Here is a 21,640-nt window from a genome sequence, read left to right as displayed (position 1 = left end):
TCCTTTACTTGCTAAAGTCACCCTGTGGTTTAATTTGCTTTGACATATGATTTTTTTGACCATTTTGTTTTTTCTTTCCCCAAATCTCTATTTGCCTCTTTTTTTCTTGTTGATATGCAAATTATAACAATAAAATAAAATCTTTTTAGTGAAGTTACTGAGGGTTCATGCACTAAATATTTTGCATGTATTATTTCATTAAATATCCACAACAACCCCATGAAGTAGAAATTGTTTTTATACTCATTTTTGAAGCAAGAAAACTGAACCAAAGAGAATTTAAGTAACTTCTCAAGGTCACACACATAGTTTGTAATTTGAACCAAGCAGTCTAATTTTGGAAACTGAGACTTTAATCACTTTGTGATGTCTTTGCCTGATTAGTAAGCATATGAAATTTCTTAATTGCATTATTATTGAAGTAAATCTATTTTTTTCTAAATTGAGGATGTTTTGTGTGAGGGTTTCTGACTTCCTGCTTCAATTTAAACTTTCAAGTTTATTACTGCTGCATAGTGGTAATACTATGTCAGTAATACAGTTTATTACTATCATCTTGACATTGTATTGAAATTCTGGTTTGGTCCATGTCTTTCTCTTTTACAAGTTTTTGTTGGTGTTCAACCACAAGTAAGTTTTTCAGAATGGGTAAGTGGAAAGTAAAATTTCTGAGTCTTTGTTTATTTAAGTTCTTGCATTATATTGCCCTCACACTTGATTTTGAGTGGCTGTAAATATAGGTTGGAAATAACCTATGAGAACTTCGCCAGTGTTGCTCTGCTATCTTCCAGCATCTAGTAGAGTCGGTGATGCCAATTCTTTTGTAGATATTTTCTTCCCTCTGGAAGTTTTTATCTTTGATGCTTCAAAATTTCCTAAGAATATGTTTAAGTGTGGGTATTTTTGCTCAGTAATTGGTATATCCCAGACCTCTGTTTGTACACTGGGAAATTTTCATCTATGATTTATTTGATGACTTTCTTCCTTCCTGTTCTTTTTTCCTCCCCTTTCCTTCTGGAGTTCCTGCTGGACTGGTGTTGTAATTCTCAGAGTGAATTTAGTTCTACCATATTGCTTTAGTTTTTTTCTTTCTGTCCTTTATAAACCTCTCCTTCTTTCTTTCTAATCTACAATCTAGCCTGACTTTGTCTTCTAGTCCTCCTATGATTTTTCTTTTGACAATTATATAATTCCCAAAAGGTTGTAGTTGTCTCTGCACACATTCAAGTGTCCTTTTTGATTTTGATAGATGTGGCGTCTTCTTTAATCTGTCCATGCATCCTTGATAATCAGTTGCTCTGTTTGCCATAGAATTTCTCTCATGTTGTTTATTTCCTCATCTGTTTGTTGAGCTTTGACTGCTTGTTCCTATTTGTAATGAGAGGACTAGATTTTCTACTATGGGACATTAGTGTAAGTTTCTTCTGTTCCTACAGCAGATCCCACCACCCTTCCCTTTCAGAAAGATGTCTCAGCTACTCATACTCCGGGGGCAGCTCACACTGCTTGCTCTTCTTATATAACCCTTTGTATTTTTATCCAAGTGAAGCCAGAATAAAGTGAGTCTTGTGGGAAGGCTTAAGGGAAAAAGACATTATAAAAAGTCAATGTGTGGCTTGCAGGATAGATGTGAAGAAGGGAAGTCTGTCTTTAAGTGGTGGTTCGGGCATGGGTTAGTATTTAATGTGGTTGATTGTGTACAAGGCCACCCTAAAGGGTTTTTTGTTGTTGTTTCTAAAGAAAAATTTTTAGAGCAGTTCAAGGTTCATAGCAAAATCGAAGGTAAGTTACAGAGGTCTCCCACATATCCCCTCTCTCCTTATATATGTAGCAGCCCTCCACCCACCACTATCCACATCTCCCGCCAGACTGGTACATTTTTTACAACTGATGAATTTACACTGACACATCATTATCACCTGAAGTCCATAGTTTACATTATGGTTTGCTCTTTGTGGTGTACAGTCTACAGGTCTGGACAAATGTCTGAATTATTCTAATATCACATAGAGTGTTTTCTCTGCCCTAAAAATCTTCTGTGCTCCACATATTCATCACTCCCTCTTTTCAATGTGCGTGCACACTCAGTCGTGTCCTACTCTTTTTGACCTCATGGACTGCAGCATGCCAGGCTCCTCTGTCCATGGAATTTTCCAGGCAAGAATACTGGTGTGGGTTGCCATTTCCTCCTCCAGGGGATCTTCCCAACCCACGTCTCCTGAGTCCCTGCATTGGCAAGTAGATTCTTTACCACCAAGCCTCCTAGGAAAGCTCTGGCAAATACTGATCTTTTCATTGTCTCTATAGTTTTGCATTTCCCAGAATGTTATATTTTTGGAATCATATATTATGGAGCCATTCCAAATTGGCTTCTTTTACTTAGTAATATACATTTAAGTTTCCTCCATAGCTCTTCATGGCTTGACAGCTCATTCTTCTTTAGGGCTGAATAATATTCCTTGTCTGCATATACTGTAGTTTATTTATACATTCACCTATTGAAGGACATCTTGCTTTCTTCCATTTATAGGATTTTTGATGATGGTGAGTTTTTTCTCTCCCTCTTAAAACTCAGTGGTCAGGAGAGTGGTCAGGAGATTAAAACCATCTCCTCCAATCCCTGGGCATCTACAAAGTCACTGGCCAGCCACAACCATTAGCAGCATGGCACACCTCCTGGACTCAAGAATAGAAAGCAATGTTTAAATCTATATTGTCTAGAGAAGGGGCTGGGTATGCTACCTGGGACCAGCTCTGGTCTCTTCCTAACTTGGTATTTTGTGTTATTTTACTAATAACATTTTTTATCTTGTGATATAAGATCACTGTGAAAAACTTGAAAAATTCAGAATTTAAAATATTAAATTATCACACAATATTCTATCAACTAGAGAAAAGGTTACAATTTAGATGTATATCTTTCCAGCTTTTCGAGAAGAAATAGGTAGCATATAGTGTGTATGGACAGGGAGGCCTGGCGTGTTGCAATTCATGGGGTCGCAAAGAGCCGGACACAACTGAGTGACTGAACTGAACTGAACTGAGTGTGTATAGTTTTTATTTGTCTTTAGAAAAATTTATAGCTCATGTCTTTAAATATTCTTCAAAATATGATTACTGATGTTGCATCATATTTACTATATAGCTACAGTACCATTTATTTGACTATTTTATACTTTTGATTTTTGGAACATTTCTAGTTTTTGTACTATAAATCATACTATGAGAAACATCCTCATTCATAAAGCCCCCACCTCCTCCTGCCCCCCCACCTCTTATTCCTGGATTAATTCTTAGAATGGCAGATAAGACCAAAGTGTTTCAATACATTTTAAAGTTTATGATACATGCTGCCAAATTGTCCATTTGTTGAGGTTGTATCAAGGAATACATTTTGTTGTTGTTGTTATTGTGTAAGAATTCCCTTTTGACTGAACTAACATCTACACTTGATATTATCTTTAAAAATAGAGTAGGAGAAAAGATTTTCTATCCACATGACAAGAGAACATGTTTTTCAATGTTTTTCTTTTGTGTTTTTTATTCTTTATTCTTATGGAGACTAAGTGAAGTCGCTCAGTCATGTCCGACTCTTTGTGACCCCCTGGACTGCAGCATGCAAAGCTTCCCTGTCCACCACCAACCCCCAGAGCTTGCACAAACTCATGTTCATTGAGTCAGTGATGCCATCCAACCATCTCATCCTCTGTCATTCCCTTCTCCTGCCTTCAATCTTTCCCAGCATCAGGATATTTTCCAATGAGTCAGTTCTTTGTATCAGGTGGCCAAAGTATTGGAGCTTCAGCTTCAGCATCAGTCCTTCCAATGAACATTCAGGGTTGATTTTCTCTAGGATTGAAATGGTTTGATCTCCTTGCAGTCCAAGGGACTCTCAACAGAGTCTTCTCCAACACCACAATTCAAAAGCATCAATTCTTCCGCACTCAGCTTTCTTTATGGTCCAACTCTCATATCCATACATGACTACTGGAAAACCTATAGCTTTGACTAGACGGACTTTTGTCAGCAAAGTAATGTCTCTGCTTTTTAATATGCTGTCTAGATTGGTCATAACTTTTCTTCCAAGGAGTGCTGCTGCTGCTGCTAAGTTACTTCAGTTGTGTCCGACTCTGTGCGACCCCATAGACGGCAGCCCACCAGGCTCCCCCGTCCCTGGATTCTCCAGGCAAGAACACTGGAGTGGGTTGCCATCTCCTTCTCCAATGCATTAAAGTGAAAAGTGAAAGTGAAGTCGCTCAGTCGTGTCCGACTCTTCTCGACCCTGTGGACTGCAGCCTACCAGGCTCCTCTGCCCATGGGATTTTCCAGGTAAGAGTACTGGAGTGGGTTGCCATTGCCTTCTCCGTTTCCAAGGAATAAGTGTCTTTTAATTTCATGGCTGCAGTCACCATCTGCAGTGATTTTGGAGCCCAAGAAAATAAAGTCTGTCACTGTTTCCACTGTTTCCCCATCCATTTGCTATGAAGTGATGGGACTGGATGCTATGCTCTTAATTTTTTGAATGTAGAGTTTTAAGCCAGCCTTTTCACTCTCCTTTTTCACTTTCATCTAGAGGCTCTTCAGTTCCTCTTCACTTCCTGCTGGAAGGGTGGTGTCATCTGCATATCTGAGGTTATTGCTATGGAGATATGGATATTATCTGAGGTTATTGATATTGAAACTAAATATTTATCTATCTATCCTATTTGCACGTCTTCTTTTGTAATTTTTCTTGCTCATGTCTTTTTGCCATTTTTCTATTGATATGTCTCTCTTTTATTATATGTGACTTTTATGGATTAAGAATTCTCTCCATGGCTTCCCTGGTAGCTCAGTGGTTAAGAATGTGCCTGCAAATGCAGGAGATACGAGTTTGATCCCTGATCATGGAGCAGCTAAGCCCATGTGCCGCAAGTATTGAGCCTGTGCTCTAGAGCCCAGAAGGCACAACTGTTGAACCCATGTGCTGCAACTGCTGAAGCCTGCACACTTCTAAGCCCCAATATATTAAGCCTGCAAATTAATTTCAAGACAAGTAGCATCTTTTCAGGCTTCCCAGGTGGCTCAGTGGTTAAAGAATCTGCCTGCAATGCAGGAGGCACCGGTTGGATCCTTGGGTTAGGAAGATCCCCTGGAGAAGGGCGTGGCAGCCCACTCCAGTATTCTTGCCTGGAGAATTCCAAGGACAGAGGAGCCTGGCAGGTTACAGTCCATAGGGTCACGAAGAGTCGGACGTGACTGAAAGTGATTGAGCACACATATATAGCATCTTTCACTATCTAGGCTTCTTTTTCCAACATGGTTTATTTTCCTGTGTACTCAAATAGCTAACTTGCTATATATTCAGTAAAATATCTACAACATAATATCTTTGAAAAACCTATAAAATCATGCAGAAGTGTGATTCGACCCAAGCAGTCCTGAACCAGCAATCAGGAAATGGATCCTTGCTCCAGCTCTGTCACCAATTGACCGTATGAACTTGAATGATGAGCATTTTTAGGTCTCAGTGTTTTCACCTGTAAAGTGAGGAAGATTTGATGAAGACTTCTCTAAGACCTCTCCAGCAACAGCAGTGCATAACTGCATGAATCGTGTTGCAAAATTTGTACAGCAAGTGGTCCCTTCCAGGAAGAGAATGTTAACTCTAGCTCCCAGCACTGGCGGCCACGGGCACGCACAGAACTGTGATTGAACGCATCCACCTACTGCTCCTTAGATGAAAGTCAGTAAGAAACAGAAGAACTGTGCGCACTATGGAATTAGTTTCATTTCTTACCTTTTCTAGCGCTCAGTGCTGTGATAAAGACAAATTTAAAACCACCCCATCATGCCATTGTTGCCGTTCTGAAGCAGGGGTGAGATGTGAGCTTTCAGTGGGAGGAGGTGGGCCTCATGTTGGAGGCATGGAGCCGTGGGCACTGTTACCATTTTGCAAAGCTCCAGGGAAGCGAAACAAAAGAAATGGAGCTGCTTTGAAGGTCCCTGCCAAACTTTTCTTAAGAGCAACAGGATTAGAAGGAAAATGAGGCTTCTAAGAGCATGACCAAGCATTTAATACCCCCTTGGAACTCACAAAACAAAAACACAATCATCTTCACTTCACCATTAAAAAGAAAACACGAAGGACAGTGGCTTTGCTTGATCTCATTAATTGGATTATAAAACTTCGATGGAAATTCTGTTGCAAAGAAGTGACCAAAGCTTTATGGCCAGGACAAAATAACTCAGAGCAAAGCATTGGGTCCACCCAAGACCTTTCATCCCTGGAAAAATGGGGCTTAGTTTCTACATCATAAATGGTTTGAATCTGCACAACTTTTCTTATTGCTTTTGAAAGCAATTCAGTTTCAAGAACAAAGGAAGCTTGACCGCAGTTTGGTGATGGCCATTAATAGCTCTCATTTAGATGGATATTTTGGCAAGCTGTTTTTTTTTTTTTTTTCCCATTGTCACACAAAAAAATGAACTGGTGATGCCTAAGCAAGCAGGAGAAGAGTTTAATATATTGGCAGATAAAAACACAGCACATACTGAAGGAATGTATTATGGACATAAGCCATAAAAATGTTTTCAATTTCTTTTGGTGCTAAGCTACATCATAAGAAACTAGTCAATTTCTGGAGAGTCACTTGAGGCGATTTGCATATAGAATGTTTATTGCAGGATGGCAGCTGTGACTGAATAAACGCTGCCAGTCCTTGTGCATGTTGCCTCTCGTCTCTGTCCAGGCTACCAGCATCTGGAAGTTGTGGCCATGCTGCATTAAGAAAAATGATTCAAGGGATTAAGATACACTGTTAAATCTTTCCCACAAAGTTTATATCATTTTGACTTAATTTGCAGCTAATTGATGTAGTCCTGTTTGAGGTTTCTCGGAGTCCTCTTAAGGGACTCTTTCAACATCAAGAGAAATAAATGCTTTCTCCCAAGTCCAGAACCTTCCTTTTCTTTTCCTTTGTTCTGTTTTTTAAAAGAATAAATTCACCCCGTCTGTATACACCGAGATCCTGTCCCATTTCATTGTGCAAAACAGCTTACTGTGAAGCCTTCTTTACAACTGGATTCTGGGGAAGCTTTTAATTACACACTAAGGGGAGGGGGATTCATGTGCATGAAAGAAAAATGAAAATGCTATGAAAAGTGACAAGGAGTAAAAGAGAGGATAATATGTCAAATTAGAAAGGCAAACAGACACATTTCTTTGGCTTCATTCTAGATGGAAGAAAGAGGGAGTATTTACAAACCACCCTGCAAACAGAAGGTTTCTTTTCCCTGGGAGCCCTGGGAAAGGATGGGGGCGGGGCGGGGGAGTGCAGAGCCAGCCCACAGGTTGCAGCTCCTGTGAATTTCCTGGTCCAGATAGAGTGAGAGCAGTAGACCAGCTCCGCTTTCGCTTCCGGTTGCCTTTGAGGTCTGGTCCTGATGCTGAGCAGCCTGAGAGAGCTCCGCCTCTTTCCTGACTGCCTTCCACAGGCTCCCAGTGTTTCTCAAGAGCAAATGTCACCAACTGAGGTTGGTCTTCCACTTCTAGCAGGTCTAAATCAGTTCTCTCAGCTGTATTTGCTCAGGGCATCCTGGGGGTTTCCTTCCTGGCTCCCATGCCGTCTGTAAGTATGCACTGACTTGCGTGCTTACTGGTTTTCCTGTCCTGACTGTACCTCCCTGCCAGGGCTCTGCTGTGGCTCCCCAGTACCTGGAACAATTGCCCAGTGCATCCTTGGTGACAGATTAGCGAACTTCTTGGTTTTCTGAGGAAGAATCATCGCCACTCCCATCTCTGCCTTGCCCCAGCAGAATTCTACAACAGCTTGATTTCCATCTGTCTCCATTTTACTTTCTCACTCCCCTCCTCTGTCCTTCCCTCCTTCCCCTATTCATTTGTAACAACTTTATTGGTTTCCTTGTTTTTTTCTCCCATGTTGCTCTAGAAGGAAACAGATGGGTAGAGGATTTCAGATGAATACTGAATATCACATCCCCATTGATGAGATCATTTCAGACTTTTCTAAAATTACTCTTCACGGTTGCATGGCCAGGGAGAAAATATCCCTGGGTTTTTGAGAGTGGGGGGTGCTGCTGCCAGATTTAAATTGTTATTAAAGAGACAAAGACTCACCAGGGTAAAGCTTCTGGAAAGTTTTCTTTAGCCATAGAGTATATTCAGTAAATAGCATTTACCTGGAGTTATGCTGGGCGAGAACTCCTTCTGTGTGTGTGTGTGTGTGTGTGTGTGTGTGGTTACTTGCCATTGTGTCTAAATGTCATATCTGGGAGAAATTATCTTCCTTTAGGCATTTCCAATAGCATCTGCCTTGGGACTGCCAATAGAAGATTACTCAGCCCCAGAAAGAATATTTTAATGGCTCATATAAATAGAATTAATGGGCTTTCTTGATGGCTCAGTGGTAAAGAACTCACCTGCCAATGCAGGAGATTTGCATTTGATCCCTGGGTCAGGAAGATCCCCTGGAGAAGAAAAGGGCAACCCACTCCAGTATTCTTGCTTGAGAAGTCCCATGCACAGAGGAGCCTGGTGGGCTACAGTCCATGGGGTTGGAAAAGAATCAGACATGATGTAGTGACTAAACAACAATTAATAGCATATGATTGTTTTCTCCTCCCTTTAAAAAATGTGGTCACATGTGTCAGATAGGCAATGCCATGCCTTGAGTATATGAAAGACATTCCAGGTATTATTGTCTGCTTCTTAATTTGATTATCACAACCCTTACTCTCCAGAAAATGAAGTGGATGTGGGCTTGGCTCCTTCAGAGAAGCAATCTCAACTTTGTCAGCACTAAGCCTGTCTTGTTGTTGAGCCCATCTCTAGCATTGATACTATGAGCTGAGTTGTGAGATTCAAAGATCAAGTGGAGCCTGCCACGGTACTTGGGAGCTAAATCCCCTCTCTTCCCAGTGATGTCCATAGCAATTTGACTCTAGGTCAGCCACCTCTCTCTCTCACCTTCATCTCAGCTTAAGAAGGGCTGCCCTGGTGCAAAACTGCAGTGAGTCTCGACATTTAAGTGCAGACAGGGAGATCTGTTGGTTACCTAGCAACGTGGCAACAGAAGCATCCTTGTGCTATTTAGTTTTTCAAGTAATGAAATGATAGTCGCAACATTTTGCATTTAAACAGCACAGTCTCCACGGACCTGACAGTCTGTTGTAAATAGAGAAAAGGAGCCACAAGAACCCACTCTCCAGGGATGGCTAGCTCCATTTTACAGGTGGCTAAGCTAGAGCAAACACAGTAAAATGAACTTGGGCTCATTTTACATGAGTGGCAGAACTAGCTAGGAAGCATGCAGAACTTCCAACCAATGGAAAAGGCTAAAGAAAAGAATCTGTAAACCAGCTCATTTTTTCTCATTAAACTTTTCAACTCCTAGGGAGTAGAGAATGTGTTCTTCATATATTTTGAAAAGTACTTGCCTGACTGCTAAATTATAGATGAAGTCGGTGGGTAGGTGGTCTGTCTTGCAACCTCAAGGCTGAAAAGAAAATCCACTCTAGCAAGGTTTGCAAAATGTTGTTAGTTTTCTAAAATTGCAGTTATTCTGGGATTGTTTTTTGAAAATGAAATTCATTTCTGATCTGAAGGTTGTTACTGTTACTTGTCCCTGCTTTTTTTTTTTTTTTTTTTGCTAACAGTACTGGCTTTAAAAAATAGGTCTTTTTTTTTTTTTTTTTTCTGATACTCCTTCCATTGAGAGAGAGAGTTTTTTAATCTCTCCTTGAGTCTGGGTGGGCTTATGACTGATTCAACCCATAGACTATTGTGGAAATTGTGCTAGATGGCTTCCTAGGCTGATTCATAAAAGGTGATACAGCTTCCCCCCTGTTCATTGAAACATTTACGTTGGGAGCCCAATGAAAGAAGTCCAGCTATTATGAGCCCACCATGCTGTGAGGAAACCCAAGTCACTCTGTGGGGCTATGCATAGGCATTTTGGTTAACCATCCCAGCTGAGCTCAGCCTTTAAGTCATTCCCACCCAGGAACCAGATTATTTGAGTGAAAAAAACTTCAGATAATTATGCTGATTCCCCTCCACCCCACTACTCCACACATTCCCATGGTCACATCAGAAACCCCAGACATTGCAAAACATAATAGTCATTCTTTCTGTACCTTTCTAAATTATCTGTAAGAATGATGAGCAGTTTTGACACCTACCCACACCTTCAGCTGAGAGCCTTGGTTGACGAGTTCTTTGCTTGTGTGTTTCAAAGCATTGTTTATGCTATGTGCTGCCTTGATCCTGGTTATCCCGAAGAATACCCACTTCTCACATTTCAGCTGGCTGAGCTGGGTTGGAATTCAATCCGGCTGGCTTGCCAGGTAGCCCTTCAGTCCTGACTGAGGTCTTTGGGATGCTGCTGTCAAGTATAGAAAAGAAAAACAAGTCACATCTACCCAGCTGTGACCGACGGACTCCTGAGAACGGCAGCTTGTGTAGACCCTGTGTCCTGAGTGATGGGCCATAGCCATTCAACTGTGTAGTCTCACGTCCAGAAATGCACAGTTCAGTCCTTTCTTTATGTGTGTGCATTTGCATTTGCTCACTGAGGCATTTCCGTGGTGCTCAGGATAGTGCATTATTTTTAAAGGGGAATTTTTGGTTTCAATGCTTCTTGCAGACTTGCAGAGGAAACCTGCTGAATCACCACAGGTGGCCAAATGCTGGGGCCAGAGCTGACATCTGATGGGGTTTGTGATTGAGAGGCCGTCAACAGTGCCAGCCTCAGGCATCTGTGAAGGGATAAGGAGGTCTTATTAGGAAGGAGTGTTGCCTTCTGGGACCCTACTTGTCATCCTGGTGGTGGTTGTTTAGTCACTAACTTGTGTCTGACTCTTTTGTGACCCCATGGACTGTAGCCCTCTAAGTTCCTCTGTCAATGGGATTTCCCAGGCAAGACTACTGGAGTGGGTTGCCATTTCCTCCTCCAGAGGATCTTTCTAACCCAAGGATTGAACCCAAGTCTCATGCATTGAAGGTGGATTCTTTACTGTCTGAGTCACCTTTTTTGGTTACAGAGAAAATACCTGGGCTGTTAGATACACCTAGGTTTGAAGCCAAACTTGCCATCTAGATACTGTTTGATCTTGGGTCCCTGAGTCTGCTCTTCCCCATCCCCACCCCCATGGAAATGAAAATAATGCTTAAATCAGGGTTGCTGGAAGGATTAAATGAGCTCATTGCATGGCACAGGGCTCAATAAAATGTCCTCTCTGAAAATATAAGTGCCATATCAAGGATTTCTGTAATACAATGAGTGCTTATCAGTGAGTGCTCACTCATCACTAAATGATAATTAAAGCAAGGATTGGCAGGAACTAAGTGGAGAGGGTCAAAGGGGAGAGAGAGAATCTGGTAGAAATGGGTAAGAACACCAAAGACACTGATTTTCTCACCTCACAGCTTACCCAGATGTCTGGCCTTTTATGGAAAACTAGTATACATAGAGTTGGCCAAAAAGTTTTTTTGGGTTTTTCTATAAGATCTTAAGGAAAAATCCTAATGAAACTTTTGACCAACCATATATGTGTGTGTGTGTATATATATATATATATATATATACACAACACACACATTATATACACGTAATATATATAATGTATATATGTTAAATATATATTTTAATCCCTTCTAAGGTATATATATATAATACGTATAGTATATGAGTATACTATGCATATTATATATATATGTATTATGTATATACATTTAATATATATTTTTAAATCAATTTGGAGGTACACTTTAAATATCTAAGGTACACTTTTTAATATCTCTGAATTTTGAATTCATTTGACAATTTATGGCCTTATAATTACAATTTTATATGACATGAATATGAACATATTTCATAATTGTGGCATCTTAGTTTTGATGAATATAGTAACACTTTTATTAACAACAATGGTTCATTAGGATCTCTTAGAACTGTACCGTCCAAAACTGTAGCCAAGACTGTGAATTTTGAGCACTTGAAGTGTGGCTGGTACAAATGATGATGTGCAGTAGCACGAAAAAGTCACCAGAGGCTGGAAACTTCTATATGAAAATAAATAATGCTAAAATATCTCCTTAATACTTTTTTGTTGATTATGTGTTGAAAATGCTAATACTTTGGCTATATTGGATTAAGTAGACTGTATTATTAAAGTTGATTTCATCTTTTTATTTTTCAAGGTCACTAGAAACTGTTCATTTCCACATGCAGACAACTTTTCTTTTCTCCTGGAAGTGTTGTTTTAGAACAAAGGTCTTGGAAGCCATCTGCTGTGACCACCCTGTAGAAATGGATACACTTCAGTACTAAATTTGGTTCAAATGTTGAGACTGATTAAGCCACATCTCAAGAGGGGACGAAAAACTTTGCTAGTCACATAATGAGGCACTCCGGGGAGAGCAGCGTCAGTCCTGGGTGGTTCCAAAAATAGCCTGAGAGCTGAGGAATGGGAGACTGGTTGTGGTTTTTGTAGCCATTTGGGGATAGAACTGGGTTCCCATGTGCTGGCAGAAGCTTGAGTGACTTGAAAGTCCTTGGAGGGAACATCTGGGATTTCTTTTCAGCTTTTCCAGATGTGGGGCAGAAGGGGAAGAGGGAAAGGGAAAGTTAAAAGCTGTCAATTCCAGGACTTCCCTGGTGGCGCTGTGGATAAGAATCCACCTGCCAATGTAGGGGACGTGAGTTCAATCCCTGATCCGGGAAGATCCCACATGCTAAGGAGCAACTAACCCCATGTGCCACAGTTATCGAAGCCTGTGCTCTAGAGCCCACATGCTGCAACTACTGAAGCCCATGGGCCTAGAGCCTGTGCTCCACAGCAAGAGAAGCCACCGCTGCGAGGAGCCACCGCCTCGAGGAGCCACCGCCGCAAGGAGCGCAGGCACCACTATGAAGAGTAGCCCCCACGAACCACAACGAGAGAAACCCAGCACAGCCAAAAATAAATAAATAAATATTTTAAAAAAAGATATAAGGCTAAAAGAAAACCAAACTGCCAATTCCAACTGCTGATCATAAAAGAGCCAGACTTCTTATTACATGATCTAATCTTGTGCCTTCATTTTACCAAGGAGCACCCAGACACAGAAAGGGGAGGTGACTTGCCTAAGGTCTTCAGCCAGCTAGTGGCAGTGCTGGGGTTGGGATCGAGGCCCCTGGAGATCAGAGATTTTTCCTCTCCTTCACAGCGCTTTGGGGAAAGTTTCCTTGGAGAACAAGGAAATTCTTTCTCCAGGGGACAATAGTCTCCATGTTTTGTGGATCTGTTGGGAAGAAGGAGTGCTGAAGGATGGTAGTCAGGCTTGGCATCAACCACACATCCTGCTCACCACCCCCCGGCTACCCTGTCCCCCCTACTAGGGCAACTCCAGGCCAACTTGGCTGATATTTGATGATGAGCTGGTTCAGGAAAGGGACTTAAAAAGTAAGTAAAACTCAACATAAAATCAAAAGGAAATCAAGAGTTGAAAACAAAGCAAAACAGAAAACCCCAAAACACAAACAAATCCGTGAGAACAGAGTGGGCACTGTGTGCTCACTTTTTTGGACGTCAAAGTGGCTTTGAGTCAGGTCAGCAGGAAGCTCTCACACCTACATTCTACATGAGGATTAAAAACTTCCGTGAGAGGTTATGAGTCCAAGGACAGGAAGTTCCCATTGCAGGTGCAGAGCTAAAATGCTTTACAGAGGAAAGGGAATAAGCTCATTGGGGTTTGTTTGAATACATCCAGGAGACTCATTTTAAGTGCGCAGTGTGCATTTTGGAAACTTGAGTATTTAGGAGACAGTGCTTTTAAGCCAGAGTACTTAAAAACAGGGAACCGGTTTTCAAATCTGAATCTTTGCCTGGATCTTGGCTTCTCTGAAGTGTCAGTAGTTTTGCATTTTCTATTTATTGTATCATACAAAAATCATTCTGAATTTGTGTTGATTTTTCTGGTTTTCTTCCACCCTGGGGAGTCAAGCAAGCTTATCAGTGGAAATGACTTTGGATAGAGTCACCAACAATAACCAATTCCAGCTGACATTTGCTGGGATGCTGGCACACTCTCTGCTGCCTTCCAGGAAGAGCAGAGGATGGAAGGGGTTGACTGAGAGGCAGATAAAAAGCTCCTCCTGGATCACAGCCAACCAAGAGAATTCCATCAGTGTTTGCGTGTAGAGTCAGCTCACAATTGTCTGGCAAATGGGAATGACAGACAGAAAGAGGTAGAAGTCGTGGATGATATCCAATTACTTATATTTAGCTTTGAACTGCCTTTCGTTGGGTTGTGCTTTTTTAAATTTTTTATTTTATTTATTTGGCTGTGGCAGGACTTGGTTGCAGCAAGCAGGATTTCCATTGTGGCGAGTGGTCTTGGTTGCTCCATGGCATGTGGGATCTTAGTCCCCAAACAGGGATCAGTCCTGTGTTCCCTGCACTGCAAGATGGACTCAACCACTGCTTCACCAGGCATGTCCCTTGAGTGGTGTCTTTTAAATATAGAGAATGAATTTTGTGGTTACAGCAAAACCAATATATATCAAATTATACATTCTATGCCAACCCTGGGGACACGACTCGTTATATTTTCTCTATTGATTTTATTATTTACTATCTGAAGGGCTTTTTATGTTTGGAGAGGAATACTTGCTACTACCTATCTTTCCTTTCATGCTCAATTTATGAACTTTTTGGATTTTATAAAACAATAACCATTAGAAGTGATTAAATAATTAACATTCTAAATACGTGTGTGTGTGCATGCTCCAGTCATGTTTGACTATTTTGTGACCCCATGGACTATAGCTCACCAGGCTCCTCTTTCCATGGAATTTTCCAGGCAAGAATACTGGAGTGGTTTGCCATTTCCTCCTGATTCTAAAGAGTTGCATGCTATTTGATACAACTAATACATCAAAATTGATGAATTTGAGAAGATATCCCCCCCCTGAAACTTAGAAATTTATTTGATTAAATGCTTTCACACAGTAAATCTTCACAGGTCCTTGTATTAGGATTCTCCTAAATGCTCTAAACATCCAAGAGGTGGATAAAACACAGAGAATATCACAATGATCGCAGGCCTATTTTTCTACTTACAGTATTGATTTCAGTGTTTTATTGATTTCAGTGTTTTCTACCCAAATCTGTATCTTCATTCTCACTTGTGTTCTTATACCTTCCCAAGGTAACAATAACTTCATCAGACCAACTTAGAGGGCAGGCTCTGGGATGGACCATTGGTTCTTGGTCTGGATACAGGACCTGTTTTTTAAGTTCAAGATGATTTAAACCAGAACCCTGGTCAATGGCTCTGGCTGGTCCACTTTTTAACTGTTCATCTTGCTAGTCATGAGATTTTAGGTTCATGATGTTTTTAGGCTTCCGATATTTGTTGTCTTTCTCACTGCCCTGCCATCATTGTTTACTGACCAGATCTTTAAGTCTTATTAAAACATAGTTATGCTTTCCTAGAATCTCATTTTTATTAATAAGTGCATTTACAAGATCAGGTTTGTGTAGTGAGTTCTCTTTAGGCTGTGTGGTGGATGCTGTGATATGCTTTCCAGCTCCTCCCTTAGAAACTGGGGAACACATTCCTCAGCAGGTAGGTGTGTTGCCTGTTGATGGCTCAGCAGAAACTGTCCTTGGACAGAGGGAGGTCGGTGCAGAGGTACAAAGGTTGATCCCTTTGCTTCAATATTGAAAATCTTCGATATAGGAGCTATTCTAGTTCCACAGCTCCCCATGGATTGGTTTAGGTCTTCCTGCCTTGAATCACAATTCAAATACCCACCCCACCCCCTCTCTCACCTCGCACCATTCTGCTTTCCTTACTTGCTTATAGGAGTTGTTTCCAATAAGACACCCTAATCAACCTCAATTTCAGAGTCTTTTTCCAGGAAGCTCACCTACAAAGGTTGGTATCAGACATAGTCCTAGCAAGTGGAATCCAAAAGAAAGGATTCTGGGGGTTTCCCTGTGGTCTAGTGGTTAAGAATCCACCTTCCGATGCAGGGGTCATAGGTTCAATCCCTGGTTGGGGAACTAAGATCCTACATGTCCTGGGGCAACACAGCCTGTGCCCTGCAATTTCTGAGCCTGCACGCTGGAGCCCCCATGCTCTCTGGCACTGCCACTAGAGAGAAGCCTGTGTGCCGCAACAGAAGATCCCAGATGCCACAACTAAGATCGGATGAGACTAAATAAATATTTTAAAAAAGAACTGCCCAAAAGAAAAACACGATTTTGGAGCTGGATCACTTGCTAGGTGGCAAGGAGGACCCCATCACTGTTAGTAGCCCCCTATGATGTGGCGCAGTTGCTGGTGGGGAACTGGGATGGGATACTGGTGGAAGGGAATTCACTAGCAGTTGCAATAGCTCAGCAGTCAAGCGGTTCAGGGAACGCAAATATTCTTTTAGGATTATAGAACTGAATAGTGGGTGGTTGGAGATATCAAGGCACTGAAAGCAGGAAAGGCTTAGGGTGATTCATCACCCATTTCAGATGAAGGGTGAAAAGCAGAGGGCCTCCTTGGCAGCATATGGAAAGATTCTCACTTTCTGTAGCCAAAGGGCAGAAAACACTCAGCATCATCAAATCTAAGACCTAATTTTAAGAGTGATGGTGATCCAGAAGAGGTTGAATTCTTAAACATGGCATGACAGCTACCTTGGGGTCCTGATGAGAAAGGTGGGACTCTGCGACTTGGAATGGGGTCACCTGGGTTGATGTAATTAGATTCTTAATCTCCAGAATCTCCTGAGTCTCTGAGCCTATAGACACGGTCAAAGTCCTCACTATTAAAGACTAATGTGGCCCCTTTCTTGAAGACAAGGAGGAAGTCTCTGCCTTGAAAAGCAACATACCCCAGCCACTCCCAGGATCTATTTCTACCTCTTCTTTAGACCAATAGCTAGAGTTAGGTCACAGTATCACCTGACCAAAGAAGAGATGTGCTTGCTGGGGGAGGAGAGGGAGCAGCTGTACCTGGTCAGCATGTGGTACCAAGAGTTGGAAGAGTATGCATGGGAGGCTGGATCAAGTGGGGATGAAGGTGAGGAGGAAGTACAAGGTTGGTTAAAGGGGAGTTTATAGGTAGGGAAACACCTCACAGGATTCCATGATTTAACACCTTGGCAAGGACCCTGGGGAGTGAGACTGATAAGCTCTTAGAATGCTCTTAGAAGCTTGGAGAAAGTGATGGTCTAACTACATGGAGTAGAAATTCCAGAACTCTGTGGCAGATGGTGGAAGGGATCAAAGGCTCAGAGAATTGAGCGCGCTAGAGAGAATAAACTAAGTAAGGATTTAAAAAAGTACTAGTGGACTACATCCCATGAGAAAGCCAGAAGAATAAAGGTTGAGTTGGTCAGAAGGACATGAACATCACTGAGAAGTTCAGTGGTGGCTGTATTCTGAAGGCCAGTGCTGATGTTAATAGAAGGTGGTGCTGTTGGAGCACCTAGTTCAGCGCTAACAAAGGGGCTGATAGGATCCACAGTACTTCACCATCAGAAATGCGTGCATACTAAGTCGCTTCAGTTGTGTCCGACTCTTTGCGATCCTGTGGACTGGACTGTAGCCTACCAGGATCCTCTGTCCATGGGATTCTCCAGGCAAGAATACTGGAGTGGGTTAGTATGCCCTCCTCCATGGGATCTTCCTGACCCAAGGATCAAACCTGCATCTCCTGCAGCTCCTGCATTGCAGGCAGATTCTTTACCTCTGAGCCACTGGGGAAGCTGTGAGGAGGGAACAAAAATCATAGTTAATGGTAAGATCAAAATGGCAGTCAGAAGCCCTGACCTACTGAGAGCGATGGAGATAGTAACTTGTAGCAGAAAGTGAAGAGGAACTAAAAAGCCTCTTGATGAAAGTGGAAGAGGAGAGTGAAAAAGTTGGCCTAAAGCTCAACATACAGAAAATGAAGATCATGGCATCTGGTCCCATCACTTCATGGGAAATAGATGGGGAAACAGTGGAAATAGTGTCAGACTTTATTTTTTGGGGCTCCAAAATCACAGCAGATTGTGACTGCAGCCATGAAATTAAAAGACGCTTACTCCTTGGAAGGAAAGTTACGACCAACCTAGACAGCATATTCAAAAGCAGAGACATTACTTGGCCAACAAAGGTCGGTCTAGTCAAGGCTGTGGTTTTTCCAGTGGTCATGTATGTATGTGAGAGTTGGACTGTGAAGAAAGCTGAGTGCCGAAGAATTGATGCTTTTGAACTGTGGTGTTGGAGAAGACTCTTGAGAGTCCCTTGGACTGCAAGGAAATCCAACCAGTCCGTCCTAAAGGAGATCAGTCCTGGGTATTCATTGGAAGGACTGATGCTGAAGCTGCAACTCCATTAATTTGGCCACCTGATGAGAAGAGTTGACTCATTGGAAAAGACTCTGATGCTGGGAGGGATTGGGGGCAGGAGGAGAAGGGGACGACAGAGGATGAGATGGCTGGATGGTATCACCGACTCCATGCACATGAGTTTGGGTGAACTCTGGAAGTTGGTGATGGACAGGGAGGCCTGGAATGCTGCAATTCATGGGGTCGAAAAGAGGTGGACATGACTGAGTGACTGAACTGAACTGAACTGAACTTGTAGCAACCTTGCAGGTGAAATAGATGGGCAGCCACAAAGGATTGCTCAATCCATAGGATCAAAAGAAATCAAGGCTAGATTATCAGGAGGTTGAAGGAACTAATTTAATAAAAATTCACAATATCCCTTGTCTAGTTTCCAGGCCTGAGTCAGTTTTTGTTTTAAAAGATATTTGTTTATTCTGCTGCTCTGGGTCTAAGTTGTGGCAAGCAAGATCTTTTGGTTTTGTCATGTGGGATCTAGTTCTCTGACCAGGGATTGAACCGGGGCCCCCTGCATTGGGAGTGTGGTGTCTTAGCCACTGGACTTCCAGGGAAGCCCCTGAGCCAGTTTTTGGACTTAGAACTTGTCAAATGCAGGATAGGCAAAGTTCCTAGGAGGAATGGCTCTGCAACACCACATCAGGGGAATACGATATAATTCCTCTGGGTAATGATTCCCCAGAGAGCCTCTAATTGTTTACTCAGTTAACTGCATAGGATAAAGGGGGATACCCAAACGTTTCTAAGACTGTTGGCACCAGAGTCCAACAGTCTTAGAAATTATACCTGGGGTCCCTTCCTCTTTAATAGTGTAGGTCTGACTCATAGAGTACATTGAGTCCATGGACTCATCCAGAAGTTATTTCCCTGGAACAAACATACTTGATAGTTTGCAGAACCACCATATTTATGCCTTGGCTCTAAGTTTAGAGCTCTTGTAGTGGAAAAGGCAAAGTGGAAGCCTTTGGGGCAGCTGCTGTACTCCTAATGGTCAATCGAGCAGTAGCTTTGGTGGCCCTGAATGCACCAGCTTTGAGGTCGTTGTCTCCTCCAACACTGAATCTGAGCTTGGGAAAATGGTGATGAGTAGGCATGATGCATGCAAAGGCTTGATATGAGTTTGCACATAGGGACTTGTCTTCTTGGAATGCTTGCTCTTGGGATCAGCTGCCATATAAAGAAGCTACATGAAGAGGAAACATGGAATGAGGGGGTCCCAGGCTGGCAGCCCTCTTTGCTAAGATGCCAGCCACATGAATGCAGCCATCCTGGACATTCCAACCCCAGCTGACATCTGGCTGCATCTGCATGAGAGACTCCAAGCAAGATCAACAGAGGAATGATCCGGTTAGGCCCATGTTAACTCACAGAGTTGTGTTAAGTAATCAACTAGTTGCTGTTTTAAATCCCATATTTTGTGGTAACATTATTCAACAACAGATAACTTAAGCATCAGTTCAGTCGCTCAGTCGTGTCTGACTCTTTGTGACCCCAGGGACTGCAGCACGCCAGGCCTCCCTGTCCTTCACTGACTCCTGGAGCTTACTGAAACTCATGTCCATCAAGTCAGTGATTGCCATCCAACCATCTCATCCTTTGTCTTGACTTCAACACGTGTGAGTTAAACATTGGCACTCACAATCGCTTCAGTCATGTCCAACTCTTTGCAACCCCATGGATTGTAGTCTGCCAGGGTCCTTTTGTCCATGGGATTCTCCAGGCAAGAATACTGGAGTGGGTTGCCATGCCCTCTTCCAGGGATCATCCCTACCCAGGGATCATACCCATGTCTCCTGCATCTCCTGCACTGCAGATGAATTCTTTACCCACTGAGCCACCTGGAAGTGAAAGTATTAGTCGCTTCAGTCATGTCCAGCTCTTTGCGACCCCATGGACTGTAGCCTGCCAGGCCCCTCTGTCCATGGAATTCTCCAGGCAAGAATAATGGAGTGGGTTGCCATGCCCTACTCCAGGGGATCTTCCCAACCCAAGGATCAAACCCACATCTCTTACATCTCCTGCATTGCAAGCAGATTCTTTACCATCTGAGCCCCAAGGCTAGCCCAAATACCTTAAACAACTGTAAATGAAAACTATAACATCTTGGGAGGAATGGCAGAAAAAAGAATAATTGATAAAGAACCAAACCCCCTCAAAGGGCAGAATTTTGAGTGATGCATCCAGTCTGTACTTTTATGGAAGGAGAAATGGTTCAAGGTCAGAATATGAATGGACTCCTGGGCAGTGGCAAACGACCTGACTGATCGGTCAGAGGCCCAGCAGGAGAAAGATTAGCAGACTTGGGACAAAGAAGTCTAAGAAAGAGGGGCCAACTAAAAATTGGCAGCTGCCACTGCCTCTATAAGGATTAAGCCATTGCAACCGCAGACCTTCAACACCCACTGAAAAAGAGTTTAGGGTGGAGATCAGGAATGAAGCACTCTGTGTGCTCTGGGAAAAACTGGCAGAACAAGCCAACAGAGAGTCAGATATTTTCAGGAGCAGATTTTATGAGCCCCATTTTTGCATCTCCTTATATCTAGAAAAGCAGTAAAATCATTCATAGTGACATCTGGTCCTTGTGATAGGGGAAACCTGCAGAAACGTGTGCTTGACTGCATGTACCCCACTTCACCAAAATCACATATATATTGACCTTTCCCCCTACCTCTTGGGAGCAGTTTCTCAAAGGCTGTCTCCTGGGCTATAGTCCTCATTTTGCCCCCAATAAAACTTAACTCATAACTCTCACATTGTGATTTTTTTCCCCAGGTGACAGAGGCATATGGGTGGACCTACAGGAATGGCCACAGGGGATAGCTTATGGGTCCTGGAGAACAGTTCATTTCCCTGGTCCAGGCAGCTCCCCTCCATGCTCTGTGTGGGAAGGATCATTCCTAAATTGGATGTCTCTGTCCTTTTTGTACTGGCTTATACCTCCCTAGGAGAAGTAGGTCATTATATGTCTAAGGTTGAAATGACTTTCCTGATGGTTGGGTCTGAGTGTGGTGAGACAAGGGCAAGCCTCCCTTCCTGGAGAATGGACTAATGTTCAGGTGATTGTGCCATCACTAATGACCTTTTTCTAATCTATTGGTTTGAACGCTAAGGTTTGCACAGATTGTGGACAAGAACTGATGCATCCGTTTTATTTCATCCTTAACCATGTCATTTGCACTTTGAATCCAAGAAACATGTCCAGAGATGGCCTGGGTCACACTGCAATTTATAATTATTTGAGGTAGAATATCTTGGGCTTTCCA

At 42.4% G+C, this 21,640-nt stretch overlaps 1 long non-coding RNA gene across 1 annotated transcript; it reads right to left on the bottom strand.

Annotated features, from left to right (window-relative positions):
- Nucleotides 1–1,429: 1,429 nt before the first annotated feature.
- LOC133249240 (uncharacterized) lies at nt 1,430–10,628 on the bottom strand. Its single transcript, XR_009736890.1, has 3 exons — nt 10,183–10,628; nt 8,422–8,541; nt 1,430–5,519 (listed from the first exon to the last, which is right to left on the bottom strand). It is a non-coding gene; the product is annotated as an uncharacterized LOC133249240 (long non-coding RNA).
- Between the last annotated feature and the right edge of the window lie 11,012 nt (nt 10,629–21,640).

Source organism: Bos javanicus, chromosome 1 (genome assembly GCF_032452875.1).
Source record: "Bos javanicus breed banteng chromosome 1, ARS-OSU_banteng_1.0, whole genome shotgun sequence".
Lineage (NCBI taxonomy): Eukaryota > Metazoa > Chordata > Mammalia > Artiodactyla > Bovidae > Bos > Bos javanicus.
The sequence above is the reverse complement of the archived record's forward strand: the minus strand, read 5'-3'. Positions and strand labels throughout refer to the sequence as shown.